The following is a 20846-nucleotide window of genomic DNA, read 5'->3' on the forward strand; positions in this document are numbered from 1 at the left end:
ACTCTTTTCTCTTTGTCTTGATTTTTTATCAATTTTTTTTATAAAATGACTAATTTTTTTAATCATTTGATATTATGTTACATCATGTGATTCGTTAAGTCATGAAAAACTTAAAATATTTAATTTTATTTTTAAATTAAATAATACTTTTATATTTATTTTTATATTTAAATTATTAGATTTATATATTTTTTTTTAATTTAATATTATATGATCGATTGAATCATTAATTCAAAAATTGTGAATAGTTGATCTTCTCCGTTCAGTGGTTGTGAAAACATTGACAGGAAGAATAAGTACTTTATCAAAAAGCAAAAAAGGAAAAAGCCCTGAACACGAGATGTAGCTTAGCCCTGCTGTCTTTCACATGTCGCGACCGGACTCCAAAACATAAGTACATTGAACTCATCTAACTTTGTACGGCGATCTTCACGCCTCGGGATCCCTCCTCCATCCGAACCTCTCCCTTCGGATCCATCCCCTATATTTTTCTTCCTTGATGGATCCGTTTATATAAGTACTTGGATCGACAGTGACTGTGTTGTATGTGTGTCAAAAGTGTGTGTGTGAAAGTCCCACATTGACTAAAGGAAGGAATCTCCTAGTGTATATATACTAAGGAATGAAGTGGTTTAGTAAAATGGGCTTGGAGAAAAAATGACCTCGCGCATATGAGACAGGCTAACTCAGGGCAATCGCAGTTGAAATCAGCCGATTCGCCCCCTGCATGCGAGTTCAAGAGGCACTGGGTTCCTTTTACCAGGTTATTTTTACAAAAATGATTAAATAAATAATTATTTTTAGCTTACTCAGGAAACCAAATTTTTGCATTAAACTCTTCTGAAAACCGAATTTTGTGGGTTAATGTTTTATCTGCCAAACGTCTCTAGATTAATGAATGCTGAACGTGTTTTCAGATTAATGGACATGCACTGAAGCATTAATCCATGAACATTTGTTGTTTAATGTGTGTATAACTGAAGCATTAATCGGTAATTATAATCCAGCGTTTGTGTCTCCTTCTTCGGCCTATATATAGCCATGGGTGCGGACAGAACAGGGCGCCAGCATTCTCTCCTCCCTCTGTCTTCTGTTCATCAATTCGTTTGTGTTTATTTTTAGTCTCTGTTATTCTATTCCCTTGCTCCGTCGCAGGAAATGCTTGTTTAATCCTGGTGAATTGACGGTCCGTCATTCAGGTGTGCCAAAATAGTTCTTAAAGACAGTGTCCTTCTGGGCAAGACTCAAGCAATTCGTACCTTGCCGTTCACATTTCTGCCAGTGTCACCAACAGACCGAGCCCTCTTCTGGGATAGCGTGAACAGAGCTTCTGGCTATAGAAGGAAAGGAAAGCCTTATCGCTCCTCGAGCGGGGGGCTGGATCTAACTTCCTAGTCTCGATCGTCATCCCATTTGCCTGCGCCAACTGGGTTCTCAAATGCTTGGTTCTGGTTGAATTTATTTTTCATTTTCAAATTGGGAGAAAGCCACTATTTTTAATCGTCATACTTTTTCATTATGTGATGTTCTCCAGAGTCAGCATTCTTTGATCTTGCACGAGTATGGACATCCGCTGCGTACATCATGCCGTGATTTGAAAGATCTGATCGGGCCTCCAATAATTCTTGTTCAACGGGTTTGGTGGCATTATTTTCATATCTTTTTTCCATTGACTATGTGCCTCCTGACTATCTTAATCCCCAAAGTTTGGAAGTCAAATATTTCACTCATCAATTTGATGTTTGAATGCGTTGAGTCTTTGACATGCTAGCTAGAAATAAATTAAAATTGCGTAATTGCTTAGTAATTGGCTGCACATTCTAATGGCATTCTCTTGAGATTAATGTTCTCCACCCTGTTTTGTTTTGGTTGCTCTATTATTGATTGATATTTCATGAAGCTTTAGGTTAAGTGATTGCTTAAATTCTTGAGCGATTATCAAGGGACTTCTTATCTTTTTGCCCCTTATGTTTAAACCTTGGGGAATTTTTTTGTCGTCTAACAACACTTTTACTAGACACAAAAGTTCACCACACATCTTGGAAAAAAACCGAAGCAGAAACAGACAAGAAAACCTTTCCACGTCTTTCAAATAGCCAAGAGATCCAGCTACTTTCCTATGTCTCCATCGAAGATAATAGAAACATCTTAGATACGCTGCTTCAATCGGTTGACAAGAAGTTGAAGGATGCATTCAACAGACTTGTACCAGCTAAGGATAACGTCACTGTGCTATATTTGTCGAAGACATGTTCGTGGACGATCAGCTCGAAAGCGAAGCCTTTCACCACTAATGTTGTCGTTGCTAGACATAGAGATGGGCCCACCCTTTGAGCCTAGTGTGTTCCTGCATCATTGTTTAACCAAAATGCTGCAGAAATAATGATGAGCTGTGTTGCTAGGTAATGAAAATTCAGTACCACAGATTTCGGTTTAGCAAAGCCATAAATGGTGTAAAGGATTGAATTCATTGAAAGCACTGCAATGAATAAGACTCTGTAGGATTCTCTGATATTATTACTTCCTGGTGCTACCGGTCCCTTGGCACACCCAAGATAGACAATGACCTCACTTACAATAATCGCAGCATATGTGATTAATCCATTAGTTTATGATCGCTTAATAACTGAGGAAAAAAAGTTAATAAGTATCAAACTTATGCATGTGAATAATGTTATGAATTTAAAAATAATAATACCAGTAAAATTGAGTGGCAGTGTCTTCAACCACAAAAGGCTGCCAAAACTCAAATTCACTACTGTGATCCCAATTATTACAAAATATTTGCTGTCGAACCAACAGAAGGAAACATTAGTAATTAAAATTAAAATTAAAAATATACACAAACATGTACTAATTGCTACTTAAAATTAAATTTAGATATCATGAGAAAATGTTTAGGGAATTCTCAAAGCATAAAGATGATGATAGGAATAAAAGGATGGAATCCTTGAAAATTAATGATGCTGACAGATACAAGGAGATGTTGCTTGAGAAGCAGACTAGCATCCCAAGTAAAATACAGCTGTGCTTTCATCCTTTTAACGCAAATTGAGGACTATCTACAAAAATTGGGAAGCAAAATACAGCTGCCAAAAATCAGCAAGAAGTGGACGAGGCAGCAAGAGCCGCTGCAACTCCTACATGATTGCAGGCATGCTTAAATACCCCTCGCCCCCAAAAAAACACGCGCGTGCAACAATTCCAAGAATCTAGGAAAATGTTTGTTTCCAACTCATTGTTTTGGGTTTTTGTGTTTAATGTTTTCTAGCTGATGCTATTTGATCTTGTTCCTTTGAAAATTGGAACGCTTGGATCATTGATCACTCATTCGTTATCCAGTTTTTTACTAGAGGGTCTCTCTGAAGAAGAAGTCAGAGCAGCTACAGCTTGTGCTGGGGAGGAAGAGGAAGTGATGTTTAGAAATCATTTTATGGAGATGAATACTCCTAAAGACAGTTCATTTGTTTACGAGTGAGTTATCAGTCATCTGTTTCAAATGAATACGGTGTTAAGTCTGGGCATGAGAGTTAGAAGGTGGATCAATAGTGTTACATGTTGGCTCATGATAATCATAAGCGAGTGTGCTTTATTAGTTTGGTTTTGAAGCTATTATATTATTTATCTGAAAGTGATTCCATAGAATAACGCATCTGCTGACAGTAAGTATTATTTGGTCAATAACAGGTATTACAACCTTGCTCATTATCACAATTCAACATTTTTCATGAGGTTAAGGAGCTTCTGTACATTCTAGAACCCTCCAGAAGGCTCTTGGACAAGCTTAAGAGTGCTAGAGAGTGCAAGAACATTCTAGAGAAGTCTACACAACTCTAGCTTCAATATTTTAATATTTGCTACTAGATCTTTCCATGTAAATGTCTAGATATTTGTTGTAAATATCTAGGAGAGGATTCTAGAGAATCATTTGTAACCATAGGATCAATTCAATCTCCACCGTCCATTAAGGAGGAGGGAAATATCTAGAACTAAGGAGGAGGCCTATAAATGCCTCACCCCTCCTCATTTGTAAGATACAACCCTTAAGTTCTTAAAGCAATATCACTCTCACATTCTCCAAGCTCTCTTCCAAGTATCCTTTACCCTCAAGCTTTCCCTTTCCTCAAACTTAGCTAAGCATCCTTATTTCATACAAGTTAGGCTTACTTAGCAACTTCTAGTGAAGATTGTCTAAGTGCCGCACGGGTCGAAAGACTAGCCCTGTGACAGTTGGTATCAGAGCACGGTTCTAACCTTTATGCTTGAAGGAAGGTATTGCGCAATGGCAACCGAGGAAGGAAACGTTGTTAGCATGGAAGCGCAAGAGTAAGCTCGCGTACATGAGGAGCAAGCTCACACCAAGTCCAAGCGAGAGCGAGGCCAGAACAGGGTACCTGTAGGTGAGTCCGTTGAACCTTGTGTTTCTACCTTGGAATCTAACATGGAGGAAGTGAGAAACATTATTAGAGGACTCGATGAGTAACTCAGCAATCTTACCCAAGATAATGCTGAGGTAATGTGGGTTGCCAAGTTGATGATTGCAGAACTTGGCTGTAATTTAGGGGACGACATTCATTCCCTCACACATGACCTCGTTGATCTCCGCAAATACGTCAGAGATGAGGTGCGAGGTCTATGCTCCCAAATGGATGAGATTCATCATGAGTGGGAATCTCATCACTGTGTAAGCAGCCCTATTAGTGGTAGTACTTCAAATGCCACTTCTCAAGGTCTGAAAGTGCCCAAGCCGGCCATATACAATGGGGCTCGTAGTGCCATAGTTGTGGAGAACTTTCTCTTTGGCCTAGAACAGTACTTCGAGGCCATGGGAGTCTCTAATAACTTGATCAGAATCAACAATGCTTCGACTTTTCTTCGGGATGTAGCCCAACTATGGTGATGCAGAAAGCATGCCGAGTGAGAGAAGGGCCTTTGCACTCTCAACACTTGAGAGCTGTTCAAGTCAGAACTCCACAAGCACTTTGTTCCCCACAACGCTGAGACGGAGGCTCAAGGTAAACTCCGTAGGTTGAGACAATCTGATAGTATTCCTGACTACATCAAGGAGTTTACTACCATCATGCTTAAGATCAAGGATCTGTCCGACAAAGAGGCTCTTTTCTACTTCATGGATGGACTCACAGACTGGGCCAGAGTAGAGCTCGACAGGTGTAAGGTGCAAACTCTAGATGAGGCAATTACAGTTGCTGAGTGCCTAATCGACTACTCCACCAAGTCCAAGAAGTCTAATCCTGATAAGAGTGGTGGAGATAAAGGAGGACAAAAGAAGAACTCCGATTGTAAGGATGGTGGTAAATCCTCTGGTGGAAGTTCTAAACAGGACAAGCCATCCTCAACCAAACGTGATGCCTCAAAGCCACTGAAGCCGTGCTTCACATGCGATGGTCCACACTAGACCCGCGACTGCCCCAACCGCAAGGCTATGAATGCCTTGGTTGCTGAGATGAAAGAAAAGAGGGACAAGGAGCAATAGGTCAACCTTGGTTCCCTCCAACACTTGAATGCACTAGCTGGGCTCTATTCTCCATCCAAGAAGGAAGAGAAGGGTCTACTTTATGCTGATCTTGCCATCGAAGGCAAGGTTACCTCTATCATGCTCGACACAAGAGCATCTCACAACTTCATGAAGGTTAAAGAAGCAAAGAGATTAGGTATCTAACTCAACAAGGGAGAAGGCACCATCAAGGCGGTAAACTCCCTAGCAAAACAAGTCCTTGGGATCGCCAAGGATGTAAAGGTGAAGATCGGGGACTGGCAAGGTAAGTTGGACTTTACTATTGTCCCTATGGATGATTTTAAAGTTGTGTTGGGACTTGCTTTCTTTTGTAAAGCACATGCCTTCCCTATTCCTGAAGCCAAGTCTACGGTGGTTATCGACTCCAACATGATCCAAGTGATCCCCTTGAAGCACTTGGAGAAATCCAAACCTACGATTTCTGCCTTGCAATTCAAGAGGGGTCTCAAGAACTCAAAAGGCTACGTTGCCACCGTACGTTCATTGGCCGAGGAAGAGGATGGCCCAACCAATCCACGGGAAACCTTGCCACCTTGCATCCAAGAGGTGCTATGGGAGTACAAGTACGTCATGCCCGATGAGTTGCCTAAGAAACTACCTCCCAGAAGAGAGGTAGATCATCAAATTGAGTTGGAGCCTGGTGCCAAACCACCTGCCTTGGCACACTACATTATGTCACCTCTAGAACTTGCTGAGTTAAGGAGACAACTACAAGATCTCCTTGATTCTAGATACATCCAACCATCCAAGCCCCATATGGTGCTCCAGTCCTTTTCCAGAAGAAGAAGGATGGTTCGCTTCGGATGTGTATCGACTACAGGGCCTTGAACAAGATCACAATCAAGAACAAGTACCTGATACCTTTGATCGCTGGCTTGTTCGATCAGCTTGGAAAGGCCAGGTACTTCTCTAAGCTTGATCTTCGATCAGGGTACTATCAAGTACGCATCGCCGTAGGTGACGAGCTGAAAACAACCTGCGTGACGAGATATAGAGCATTCGAATTCCTTGTCATGCTCTTTGGACTGACGAATGCCCCAGCAACATTCTGCACACTCATGAACAAGTTGTTCCACCCTTACTTGGACTAGTTCGTGGTAGTATACTTGGATAACATTGTGGTACACAGCAAGACTCTTGAAGAGCATGCTCAACACTTGAAGAAAGTCTTCCAGGTACTCTCTGACCACGAACTTTACAGTAAGCTAGAAAAATGTTCTTTTGCCAAACAAGAGGTGGACTTCTTGGGGCATAAGATCAAGGATGGGAAGCTCATGATGGACCCAACTAAGCTTCGAGCCATCCAAGAATGGCAACCTCCCACTAAGGTCCCAAAGTTAAGATCATTCCTTAGTCTGGTGAACTACTATCGCCGGTTCATCAAGGGATATTCAACCATCGCTGCTCCATTAACAGATTTGCTCAAGAAGAATAAGTCTTGGCAATGGTCACAAGATTGCCAAGATGTTTTTGAGAAGCTCAAGCAGATGGTCGAGCAAGAGCCTGTTATGTCCTTGCCCAACTATTCCAAGCCATTTGAGGTACACACCAATGCCTCAAACTTTGCAATAGGGGGTGTGTTAATGCAAGAAAGGCACCCTATTGTGTACGAGAGCCACAAGCTAAATGACACAGAGACGCACTGCACGGTGCAAGAAAAAGAGATGTCTGCTATCATCTATTATCTTCGAACCTGGCGCCACTACTTACTTGGGAGTAAGTTCACTATAATGATAGACAATGTCGCTACGAGCTACTTCCAAACACAGAAGAAGCTCAGCTCGAAGCAAACTCGTTGGCAAGATTTTCTTACTGAGTTTGATTATCGGTTAGAGTACAAGCCAGGCAAAGCAAATGTGGTGGCGGACGCATTAAGCAGAAAAGCCGAGCTAGCCACTCTCACAGCAAGCATGCCCCAGAACGGTTGTGCACTTCACTTAGAGGCATGGGGAAATTAGTACGTGCTCTTTGTTGATCCTTATCATGGATGCACTTTAGTGGTTTGAATTCTTTTGAACCGGAAGTTCAAGGGATGAGATTCAATTGTTCAACAAATATTGTGATATTTCTTGAATATGAAGAACATGAATTGTGGAGCTCAACAATTGTATGTAAAATAAGTTAATTGAAGTTTTTTTCCTTAAATATGTTGCCAGCTCCCCCTCCCACCTTGCAGTATGCCTTTTGCCCCAAATATGATCACATTGATGGCCTATTACCGATGCGTTGGTATATGTTTCAATTTTAAAGGAAGTTTCCAATTTATGCTATGCATAAAAATTGAGTAGCTTTATTGTACATTTTTAGTTTTCTTTTCATTTCAAGAAAGTGCAGTTGAGCAACTTTATGTCAAAGAGAAAGAGAACCTTTCCATTTTTAATTTCTATTGCACTCCTTTTAGTGGATGTATTGTTCTCCTCCATAACCTAGTGCACTTCATCTTTCCCTTCTCTAACAAAATTTATTTTTCTAAATGAAAATGGTCTTATTTCAAATGAACAAAAACTACATTTTGGACGAGAATGAGGCAAGAAATTCTAAGGTGATTTGGCTTGCCTGGCATGTGCCTATTTATCTTATCTTTTTATCTGAACGGTTGTGCTTGTATGTGATGGCTTCATTCTCTTGAAGAAATTTTTTGTCAAGCAATTTTCATTCGTAATTCATAGGGAAATTCCCACTTATCTAAATATAGTTTCTCAGATCGGATAAAGCAGGAAAGCTATTTGTTGATGTATTGTTGAAAGTCCCGACTTCATTCTAAAATTTGGGAAACTTATTAATTCAATTTTATGGTAGGTGGTGCTTATATTTATGCGCACGTTTTGTTTTCATTTTCTTGCAAACTTGGTTATAATTTCAATCTTAAGGAGCTCATGGGTCATTAGTTGGGGGTAATTAATCTTTATTTCTCAAGCTTGCTAATACAATGAGTTTAGATCCATAGTTATCATTTTTTCACTGACATTATTATTGGCGTTTTTACTCTACAGGATCCAAATTTTGGGAATAGTTAGATGATAATTAATCCTAAAATAGTGATTTAAGACTTGCTCCATCTGTTTACAAAATTTGAAGGCTCTGAAGGCAAATCTCTCCAAATAGTTTAATTTTTATCATTTGTCATTTTATAAGATAAAAATATCGCTTTTATTACATAAAAATTAAAAATGGAAAATAGAAAACACAATATATATATATATGTTAGAAATAAATTAATTTTTTGTGACTTCAAATGTATTTACATTAGATGACGTATTAGATGTATTTACATAATCAATTGTTTAAAAATATTATTTTTGTGACTTTAAATTAACAGTTTAAAGATCATTTATAACTATGTTTTTAAAATATATCTCTTAAAAAAATATAAAATCAAAACTAATTATAATATAAAGAAGTTTCATGTATGTCTGTTACTTATTATTCATTAAAACCCTTGTTCTTGTAAAGAAGTGATTAAAAAGATTTTACAAAATTTCATGATATTGTATTACTTAATAGTTTAATTTGACTAAATAAATAAATGACATGTAAAATCAATCAAAAACATTATGTCTATTTTTTTTTATAAATGATGTTTTAATCTTTAAATGATAAAATTTTTAACAAGATCTTTAAATAATATACACATAAGGTCTATCTTCTTATATATTTGATGACATAATATTTATTGTCCATGTTCTAATTTAAAATTTTTTTATGTTTGTCTTTATCAAATGAATTTTAGTCATATTTGTGCAATGCCCAGGGTTTGATTCTACTTCTATAATAAAATATTGTGTAAATGTAGAAAATATTTTTATTAGGGTTATCTTAAATTGTGTCAAACAATGCTCGAATCTAATTTAATTAATTTTAAATATTTTTTCCTACCTTAAACAGTATGGTTCTTACATTTAGAGATAATAAATTGTTTTGTCCATTTTTAATTTGCACGACCAAAAAGTTCTAAAATAATTTGTATAAAAAAACAAAAAGTAATTGCTTATATTTCTTATATGCACATGATATTATATTCTAAAATAACTCAGGCGAGAGTAAAACAAATTGTTATTTATATTCTTAGCACGCAGGGATAATAAATACTAAGCAAAATAAAATATTCATACAATTTAAAAGAAACAAATTCCACAAACAAGACATGTGTTTTAGATTTTTGTTTTAGATTAATATGTTTTATATTTTTAATTTACATGGTTATAACAATTTATAGATTAAAATAAACTATATTTGATTATACATGATATAACAAACAAATTTTATAATAAAACAAGTTATTGTTTATTTTTATTTTCTAATCACAAATATGTTGGGGAATAAAACTATAAAACTATATAATTATTTTTTATCATTATAATTATTTATTTGTAAGTACCTATACAATTTTATTTCAAACTTCCTAGAAATTTTTTAAAATTATCAAATTAATATTTACTCACAATTCAATTTGATCTGCTTGGATCAAAGAGAATGGTTGGGATGGGATTTTTCTATTTTTTTATTTTTTATTTCACATCTCTCAAATAAAAATTTATAACATATTTGTCCATTTTTTTAAAAAATTTGAACTCACTAAAATCTCCATTCCCTTTTTTATTATCTTTAAACAAAAAATAAGGTTAATATTCCCGTTGACGTGTTATCTATTTTTAAGAGAAAATGACAATCAAGTCTCAAAGGATCAATTTTATACCAGTTAAGTCCCAACTAATTCTAAAAGGCCAATCAAGTCCCATGCTGTTTTTTCCCAATCAGAATTACAAAGGAAATGACGAAAATGCCCCTATGAGTAAATATAACATGTACACTCATCAGCTCCAACATTTCTCCCCCGATTTATCTCTTTCCCGCCATTGATGAGAGCTACATGTAAGTGGTGGAGCTGTATGTTGAAGAATACCCATTCTTGAAATAGAGTTATGCTTGGAAGAGATGAGTTGCCTTAATTATTGACTCAAGGAAGCTTAAGGAGTTGTGCTGGTGCGTGCAGACAGGTATTTTTTTTTGAAAATCCTTGCATCTGAACAAAAAGGTTTACTCCATGAAGGTTTGATTTCTTGCAAAATGGCTTTCGTAAGGAAAAAGATGGAACGGTTTTCTGCAACTGAACATGAAAGATTTTTTTTTTATTTCACGTTTCTAAATATTTGGCATGAAGATTCAACATTTTGCAACTGAAAGTGTAAGAAATTACTATCGAGTATCCATATTTTAAGATGGAACGCTGTCACTGTTTAACTGATGCGAAAATCACTTATGTCAAAAGTAACTTATTTCTAAGTGATATATTATTACATTTTATTTTGTTTCTTGTAGGTTGATATTATTGGGTACGATGGAAAGTAGTTGTTTAAAGAAAATTTTTTGTTATTTTCATTTTAGTGGAGATATTGTAAAAGATATGCATAGGACAATGCATTATGATGGGGGGAGTTGTAATGGAAGAATGATTAGAAAAGGAATGTCTCTTGAAGGACTTGTTAAATTGATTTCATCATGCTTGAATTGTGATTTAAATGGAATAGAGTTGAAGTACATAGTAAAGTTTGATTGCAATGCTCTTTTAGACCTTAAAGATGATGAAGGGATAAATCAATTAATGAAATTAAATGATAATTTTGCTCATGTGTACATCATTGGGAAGATATAGCAAAGTACAGAGGCAACAAAAGATTCAATTGATGGGTAAGTTTTTTTAATAGTTGCATAATTAATATTATGTTAATATGAATATGGATGGTAGTAATAAACATGATTTGAATGAAAATACAGAGCAGAATGTTCAGCTGAGAATTCACATGCTACACAAGATCTTGAAGTTCTACCATGTGCAATACAAAGTATCCCAACACTAATGCCTGAGCTAAATGCAACAAAGTAGAAAGATTTACTATTAGGACCTGAGCAAATTTTTGTGCTGATGATTGTAGACAAGCAATCTACAAGTATAATGTTGCACTATGCATGTTATCTTCGTAGTTCATAGGAGAAAATATACAATGGCACTATCCATCATGTTGAGACCCATAAGATGTCAAAGCCAAATGCTTTGACAGTATCTAAGCTTATAAGCCAAACCTTTTGCTACCTCCTAGAACATCTCGATCAGCTAGCAGACCTCATCATGTGAGGATTGAGTCTCAATATCAGCAGAAGAAGGTTTATTATTGTTCTCATTGTCATGAAGCAGACCGTACATGGAAGAGGTGTAGAAATTTAAATCCAAGTTGATGTTATTGTAAATGGGTTATCACATGAACTTGAATTTAGGTGATATACATATATGGGTAGTTTTAGATCAAGTTAGATTTGGTTAACATATATAGGTTTTTATACATATATATTGGTAGTATTGGGAGATTTTTTTGATACATAGCAACCACTCTTTTATAAATTCAAGTTCATGCTTTTGTGTATGTGGACAACTGATATGTGTAGATGCATTAGATGAATTAATACATGCAACTTATATGTACAGTTCATATCTTCTGTAATCACTAAAAGTGTGTTGTCTTAAAAATTCGAACAGAGGTTACAAATTATTTGTAAGGCAGTTGTAAAATTTGATATGTCAATTGCAAATTACTAGAGCTATGTCCTAAAATAATTCGGTAGCTTTGCAAGTTTAAGAATTCAAAAGTTATTGCATCCAAAATTTCGAGAATGAGTTGCAAATTATTCTTAAGGAAGTTGCAATATTTAGTATGTTAGTTGCAAATTACTGGAGTCATATCCTAAAATAATTTGATAGCTTTGTAAGTTCAAGAATTTAAAAGCTATTCCACCCAAAATTTTGAGAATGAGTTGCAAATTATTCGTAAGGAAGTTGCAAAATTTAGTATATTAGTTGCAAATTACTGGAGCCATATCCTAAAATAATTTGGTAGCTTTGCAAGTTTAAGAATTCAAAGTTATTCCACTCAAAATTTCGAGAAGGAGTTGCAAATTATTCGTAATAAAGTTGCAAAATTTGGTATGTCAGTTGAAAATTACTGGAGCGTTATCCTAAAATAATTTGATAGCTTTGTAAGTTCAAGAATTCAAAAGTTATTCCACCTAAAATTTTGAGAAGGAGTTGCAATTTATTTGTAATGAAGTTGCAAAATCTGGTATGTCAGTTGCAAATTACTGGAATTATGTCTTAAAATAATTTAATAGCTTTGCAAGTTTAAGAATTGAATAGTTCTTCCACCCAAAATTTTGAGAAGGAGGTGCAAATTATTTGTAAGAAAGTTATAAAAGTTGGTGTCTCAATTGCAAATTACTGAAGCATTATCCTACAATATTAACTTTAAGAATTCAATAGTTCTTCCACCCAAAATTTTGAAAAGAAGTTGCAAATTATTCATAAGACAGTTGCAAAATCTGGTGTCTGAATTACAAATTACTGGAGCATTGTCCTAGAATAATAACTTTTTTAAAAATTCAATGGTTCTTCCATCCAAAATTTTGACAAGCAGTGGCAAATTTGTCTCGAGCTAGTTGCAAAACTGGGTATCTAAGTTGCTTGACAACTTGATTGATTGGGTATAATGTATAACTTGAACATTATAAATATGTTTCAATATTAAAAGTTGAGAATAAAATTGTGAAAACAAATTACAGAGTTACAAAGTTGCAAACTTGATTAATTGGGTACAATGTATAACTTCGAACTTAAAATCCATTTGAGCATGTCATCACTTGTACAAACTACATAGTCCCCTTCAGCTAAGACACTCAGGGAAAAAAATTGAAGAAGAAGCAATTTCTGCATAATCGAAATGGTAAATGTTGATGAGGATTAGACTCTTCAGCTAGGCAAATGCATCACACCCATCAAAGATTAATGATCAAAACAGATTATAGATTAATGACTTAAGCAACTAATCACTTAGGGCAGAAAAGAGATGTTAAATATGACTAGAATAAAGATGATAGACAGCTTTATTAGACAGCTCAGGGAAGAGATGACAGAGAGCTTTACTCGCTTGTAATGAGACAGGGAAAAGACGATGAACAGAGCAGAGAAAGAAGAGACGAGGAACAGGGCAGGGAAGAGTAGAGAAGGAGAAACCTCATATTTTTATCAGCCAAATAAGGGTATTTCGGTCATTTCTCATTATATTAAAATGCCACTCAAGGACCCAGGGACTTAACTGGCCTTTCAGAATGTTTTGGGACTTATCTTAAATAAAATTGGTCCTTTGAGACCTAATTGTCATTTTCCCTATTTTTAATACGACGGTTTCAAACTTCATCAACTGAAATTTCAAAACTTATAATAGCATTATTTTGTAGTTTCATTATCCGAGCATGCAACTATCTTCATTTACATGAAATTTTTTAAATATAAAAAGTTTCTTATTTTGTACACCTTCCGGTATAAAATATAAGCACTTCTCCTAATTAATCTTAGTTTAAAATATAAATAGCTTAATATATGTAAAAAAAATTCATTTTATCCGTTATATTTATTAACCAAAATTTTATGTGACTTTATCTCTCATTTATCATAAAAATACATTTATATATCTAATAAATCAAAATGACAAGGAGCTGTTCAAAAAACGGCTCAAGATCGGCTCCTCTCTTAAATTACAGTTCAATTGAACTGTGCCAGCTTCTTCCGTTTTAATGGCTTGCATTTTCAAATTTGGATCCTATGCAGTGGAATTTGTGCAGTGTCCGAGAAAAGTTTTAATCTTGACCGTACTTTTTTGTCTAATGGTTGGACAGGGATATGTGCATAATTTATTTATCAACTGCAAAGCACGCAGACATTAAGATTTTGAAATCTATTTTTTCTTGCCTCTTGGTCTTCTTTTTCTATATTCTTATCCGCAACTTGACAGGGCATCAAAACTAGGATTGTGACGAGACAACCAATTTCAGTAAAAAATCTGGACTTCGCAACGATGAATCAAGCTTATGTGGGAAATAAACTTATGTGAAGAAGAAGAACTGCAAGTTACTGTGCATGGCGAATGGGAATCCTGTGCCGAAAAAAATCTCAAGGATGGTGAAGCCAGACGCGTTGAGAGGAGATAAAAGACGGGACGGCAGGGCTATAAATACCGATATTTAAAATTGTATCTCAAGTATCTCTATTAGTATTTTATGCTCACCAATACTTCTTTAATATATATTCTAAGGCTGCACAAAAAACTGAATGATATTGAATTTTGGCCTAACCTAAAATTCGATCTCTTTTATAAAAAGAATTGGATTATGCAACCCATAATTTGAAGTTTAATAGGACTAAACTTGGCCCATAAAATTGAGAGATTGTTCTTGTTAGTCCAGCATTTACTTAACTTTTTTTTCCCTCTTTTTTCCTCTATAAGAAGCAATAATATATTTTAACCTAATAAACTCAATTAAAATAATAAAAACATTTATAATGATAATAAATCAATAATAATTCCTAACAAGAAGATAAAAATATTTCAATTATAGTCCAAATAATTTAAATTTATAACTTCAACAAAAACAACGCTCAATAAACTTCAACAACACTACATTACAATAACAATTTAAAAACAAACTCAATAAATCTTCATGCAATCATCTCTTCAGCATCAACTTGAAGTATTTGTCAAAAATAAATTAATTATAATTATATTAAATAAATTAATAGGAACACACTGGACCACGTGGTCTAGATGTCCAGTCTCCTGTTTAATTCAAATCGAAAAAATAGTCTAATCTTTATAGTTTTTTTGATCTTGGATGACTATTGTTTATACAGACCGAATAGGACTGGACCACCTCAGGTCAAACTGGAGTAGGTAGGACCAGAGGACTTTTATACAGCGCTAATATATTCAGAGAGTATTGGAATATTATTTCTTTAATTTAATAAAAACTTGTTTTTAATATGTATCTTATATTTATAGATCATGGGTTGTTAGCCAATACTTTGGTATTACTTTTAAGAAATTAATTTTTTTAAATATTATAATATTAATCTTTTTTATTCTTAATATATTTTTGTGATTTACTTTTAAAATAAAAATTACATTTTTCTTACAAAATAAGTTTTAGATATAATAAAAAAATTACTCCATTTATTCAAAAATATAATGAATTTTTTAAGAAGTTGCATATTAAAAAAATATAAAATATTTTTGAGCACCATTTGAGTATTGCATTTTTTACATCCCAAAAGTATTTTCCTACTTTTGAAATGTGAAAAGTTATTTGGGTGTAATTTATGAGATCAAACAAGCTTTTTGAAAGTTCTTTTAGGATGAGCCGAATGTGAAAATTTAAAAGCTTCATTTTGTTACTTTCTAAAATTTTTTTAGAATGATATAATATTAAACTATATATTTGTTATTCTTATTATTTAATATCTTAAATTTTATGTTATTTTAAATATTTTCACATTTTTTAAAACACTTCTAATATAATATATTTGTGTAATAAAAGTTATAAATTATCATAAATCAATAATTTTTTTTGTCATTGTATATTTAAAAATACATTTTAAAAGAACAAATTATCCTTAATTCAAATAACTTTTAATTTGTCAAATTAAATTTTAAAAAAATATATACAAATATAAATTTCATTACAATAACTGACTTGCAAAATAAACTTTCAGCAAATTGACTTTTAGTAAATTGAAAACCAAACACACACTTAATTTTTTAAGGTATAATTATTATTTTTTTTAAAAGTGCCCCTAGTAAATAAATCAATTTATATTTATTTTAGATTAAAATACCCTATTAAATAGGGATAAATATGAAAAGATATGATTAGTTTAAAAATAAATAACTATTTTATTAGAGATAAAATTTAGTTAAAAATGTTTTTTATTTTTAAATGAAAAGAGTAAAAATTATTTTATTTAATTATAAAAATATAGGCTTTTGGCATTTAAACCCTAGGTTGGAAAACTATTAGCAAAGATAAAATAAAAGTACAAGTAATGGTTATAGAGCTGTTTAAAGTTATTTTTATTTTATTATTTTAAAAATTAATGTTTTATAAAACATGTTATGAAAACAAAATAAAAAATAAAAATAAGTATTTTTTTTATTCTCTAGAACAATAATTCTAAAACACTTAAAAGTTATTTTCATTTTTTTATTTTTTAAAATAATATTTTATTTTTTTATTCTTTAAAATACTTTTTAAAAATATGTTATCAAACAAATTTTTTTATTCTTTTATTCTGAAAAATAAAAAACTGTTTCCAAAACATATTGCCAAACAGGCCCTATATTTTGCTTGGTATTATTCTACATGATTATACTCTCTCTATTTAAAAATATTAAGTATTTTTAATCGAATCTCACCCTCAATAAAATAGTTATATACTTTCAAATTAACTTTATTTTTTTTATATTTATCCCTATTTACAATAAATATAAAATTATTATTAATACGGATACTTTTAAAAAAAATAATGATTATACCTCAAAAGATTAAAAATACATTATATTTTTGAATATCCAACTCTTTAAAAAAATACTTTATATTTTTTAAGGGAGGGAGTATATGCATGCTATTTTAGATATTTTTTAAATTAAAATTATAACTTTAATATTTTTTTTATTTTTTATAAAGATATACGCACATGTGAAAAGCGTATTCGGAGAAGGCTGCTGTAGCGGAGAGGCATTCATGATGGCGGGAGATCCAGAAGTTGCAGACGCAAAGGAAAGACGATAGGTAGGTGCCGACGTCCATGCACGATGAGATAAGGGAGAGTCGAAGTTGTTGGTGATGGATGCGAAGTCGCTGGAGCTTGATGTGGCGGCAGCGGCGAGTTCCTCCCAAATTTCATGGGCTTTTTGTGAGGTGAAGTGATATGAGGAATATTTGGTGTTGAACTGATGGTGTGATCATTCATGTTCATGGACTGCAAAACATACATTTTAAAATATAAATGTTTGTGTCCTTTGCAACTGAGAATAAATTATGCAAATCTACCTCTTTTTAACCTTCAGATAAAAAGCACGGTCAAAAATTAAAACACTTCTCAGGCACTGCATAAATTCCACTGCATAGGATCCAAATCCATCTCGTCTATTCTTTTTTTCTCTCCTTCAATTCTGCCGTCTGCATCCCATCTCCATTCATCGGAGCCAATCCCCTCCCCGTCCTTCCCTCACAAAACCTCCTCTCCTTTGGCACAACCAAGAACTTACTAAACTCCAACGACTTCTACTTATTTTTTTCTTAGCATCAAACAAAACGAATGAAAATTAGAAAAATACCTGAGGAGCAACCCCGATATCAGCATCGACGACGGCGTATAGTCAAGCAAAGGCATCGTCGCCAGAAATATTGGAATCCTTGTGCTTGCCAATGTCGTATTTGTCGTACTTCTAACAGATCGAATCAACTCTGGTCAGAATGTCGACGATGCTCATGATTTTACCAGGTAGGGAAATCCAGTCCTGATCTTCGTATTATTATTGACAAAACACGAAGATAATAAGATTATTGGGCAAAGCAGAGTTCGATCTGTCATTGTGCCCTGATCTGTTCCGGAATAACTTAGGAATTACTTTAAAAGGGAAAGGCATGGCCTCGCGCTACAGTAAAGGATCTCGCTTTCTACAAGAGTTGTTGTACAGTTGCCTTCAGATTTACTCTCTGTTTACTCCCTTCCCTTCAACTCCACACCACAACACACACCCCCCCCCCCAAAAAAAAAAAGAAAAGAAATCGCCAATCAGTCTCGAGACTGATATGTTGACTATCAAGGTTGAATTTGTAGTGGGAAAAGACGGAATAATTTATATTCATATTATTGAATTCCGTCCGCTACTGGTGAGGTACGTGACCCCATTTCAGTCCACTCCATTTTCTATTCATCGAGGTATTCTTGCATGCTTTCTTTTTTTTTTTTCCTCTTGCCATTTTTCTTTCCGTCGTCCTTTTCTATTGCATCTTCTCCCTCCTGTTTTCATTCCTCTTCTTCTAATTATTTGCCCGCACGATATATTTCATTTGCTGCATCTTATGCGACGGTGGTCACCAGGTACTGGCATAAATCAACGGCGTTAATTAATAATCGGTAATGTACATCCGCAAAGAAAATAGCCGAGATGACGCTTGATGGAAAACAAAGGTTCAGGCGTCCAGGATCTGCGATGACGACGACAAGATGAGAGGGTAGGACAATCAACTGCTTTAGCTACTGCTACGGGTACTAGCTTACAAGTTTGCTTATTGCTTTCACTTAAAAGTTAGGAGTTCTATTTAATCACAATCTCCTATTTTTTCAATTTTTTTGAATACTGATTTCTGCTATCAAATTATTTCAGAGATCAGCATATCCATAAAAATTTCAATCTGGTTTCTGCTTACTAATCCTTGAAAAAATGATTTGCTATAAATATTTGATTTAGTTTCTATTTTTCATTTGTACTTGCATGTTGCGTCCCCATTTAGCTGATTCATCAGATAACATATCTATTGTCTTTATTGTTGAAAAGATTATTTCACTAATTAACTGGCGTTTATACCGTTTATAAATTATAAATGAAAGTTAGTCACCTCAATGTGGTCCATTTGACTTTTGTTGGAATTATATGAATGGAATGCTTGCTATAGACAAAGTTTTGGGTTTATATTTGTCATTTGTGCATCTTGGAGAAGCACTGATAAAATTCTTGCTGAATTGAAGGTAAACTGGAATTCATGATTTAAGTTGATTAAAATTGGTTGATTCTCATCTCATGTTTATCCTACATTGTATGTGAAAGGATGAAAGTGTGAATCTCTTACTAGACCAAAATTATTGATAGGTTAAAATAAAGTGCATACTTTTCTTGCCTTATTGGGCCATATTTATATGGAAACTTAGTCTATTTTGTCAACAACTGGTGATCAAAGGAATTTATGTTATGACTGATTGGGTGTATCAGCTTGTGTCACATTTTGATATCTCCCCAAAATTTTTTATTATTTGATTCGTTTTTTAATTTCTAAACCTACTTCCCTAGGTTGATTATGCCTGTAATCTGCACATTCTTTTCGAAAGATTGGTCATGTGTGCTTTGAGAATAATACATTTCAAGTTGTTATAGACTGCCTTATCGTAAATTTGTCATTGTTATGTAATTAAAATATGTAGCAGAGATAAATACTGTGGGAAGGCTTGTGATGGGGTGATGTTGTAGAAACATGCAGTAGAAAGAAATATTGTGGCTACTCTAATGTAGTTAAAAATAAAAATAAAAATAAAAACTTCTGTACATAATTTTAAGTTTACAACTCTATTGGCTATAAGATATGGCACTTCAGATTTTATTATGTGCAAGTTCTAATTTTAGTTTCAATTTTTGTTACAAGAAACCCTCAAGTACCAATGACGTGCTAGCAGTGTCTTCTGAAGCACGTGTCTGATCCAATGCAGATTCAACGGTGATATCCCAACCCACTTCAGGAGCTAAATTGATAAAGCTGGAATATAATTATAAATAAAATAATTAGTCATATATAATTATAAATTTTAACACTTCCATAATTTTTTCACTTTTATTTTCTTTATAATATAAACATAAAATAAGTTCAGTTGTATTGGCTTCAGTCATTTGATGAACTCAAAAACTGAGGAATTGTTGACTTTTTCTGTCACTTTCTAGCGATATAATCTATTTTACCCTGCAATTTAAATTTTAAGCTCATCTTACATCCTAGATGTTTCCGCTTGCCTTCTGTTTTTTTATTTCTATTTTTTTTTTCATGTGAGATGGTGGGGCTGCAGGGCTGTTCCTTGCTTGCAAGAAAACAAAATGAAACTTTTTAGTTAGCTTTGTCCAGGGGGTATTGTTGTTATTCCCTTTTCCACGGACTGATATTATGTTACTCTTATAACACGCAATGCCCATCCCAACTCCACCACGCCAACTCTGTCCTTTTTTTTTTTTCCAGGGCAAGTCAAGTCACAGAGTCTAGGTATCTAGATCTACAATGTTACCCAATTTTCTTTAATGTTACCAAGTTACTGGTATATCAGAGATTCATCTTACAACAATTATAGTGTAAATTGACAGCCAGGTTGGGGTTGTGACTATGTACCATATTTTTTTACCATAAATAAGAGTTGATAAATGTTATAAGTTTGAGTTAGCTATTTGGTGTGTCCCTTATTTTTATTCTGAGGCTATAAGAAAATATGCATTACGAATCAAGTGTAGATATGTTGAAAAAAGATATAACAACAAAAGTCCTGTAATATGTTAAGGCTTTCCTTGTCCTATATAATTCACTGCTGATACGCTCTGTTGATATGTGATGCTTAAAGTCCCGGAACATTTTCCCGTTGGCTTATGCCAATAATCGCTTAAAATCTTAAAGG

General features: G+C 33.9%; 1 long non-coding RNA gene across 2 annotated transcripts; it reads left to right on the forward strand.

The window, feature by feature from the left end:
- Nucleotides 1-17778: 17778 nt before the first annotated feature.
- Nucleotides 17779-20607, forward strand: LOC129307302 (uncharacterized). Of its 2 annotated transcripts, XR_008592336.1 has the most exons (3): nt 17779-17918; nt 18522-18655; nt 19838-20607. It is a non-coding gene; the product is annotated as an uncharacterized LOC129307302 (long non-coding RNA). The 2 variants fall into 2 exon arrangements; XR_008592335.1 differs by having other exon boundaries at nt 18522-20607.
- The last annotated feature ends 239 nt before the right edge of the window (nt 20608-20846 follow it).

Source organism: Prosopis cineraria, unplaced genomic scaffold (genome assembly GCF_029017545.1).
Source record: "Prosopis cineraria cultivar Desert tree isolate PC_DT_omini unplaced genomic scaffold, ASM2901754v1 PC3, whole genome shotgun sequence".
Lineage (NCBI taxonomy): Eukaryota > Viridiplantae > Streptophyta > Magnoliopsida > Fabales > Fabaceae > Prosopis > Prosopis cineraria.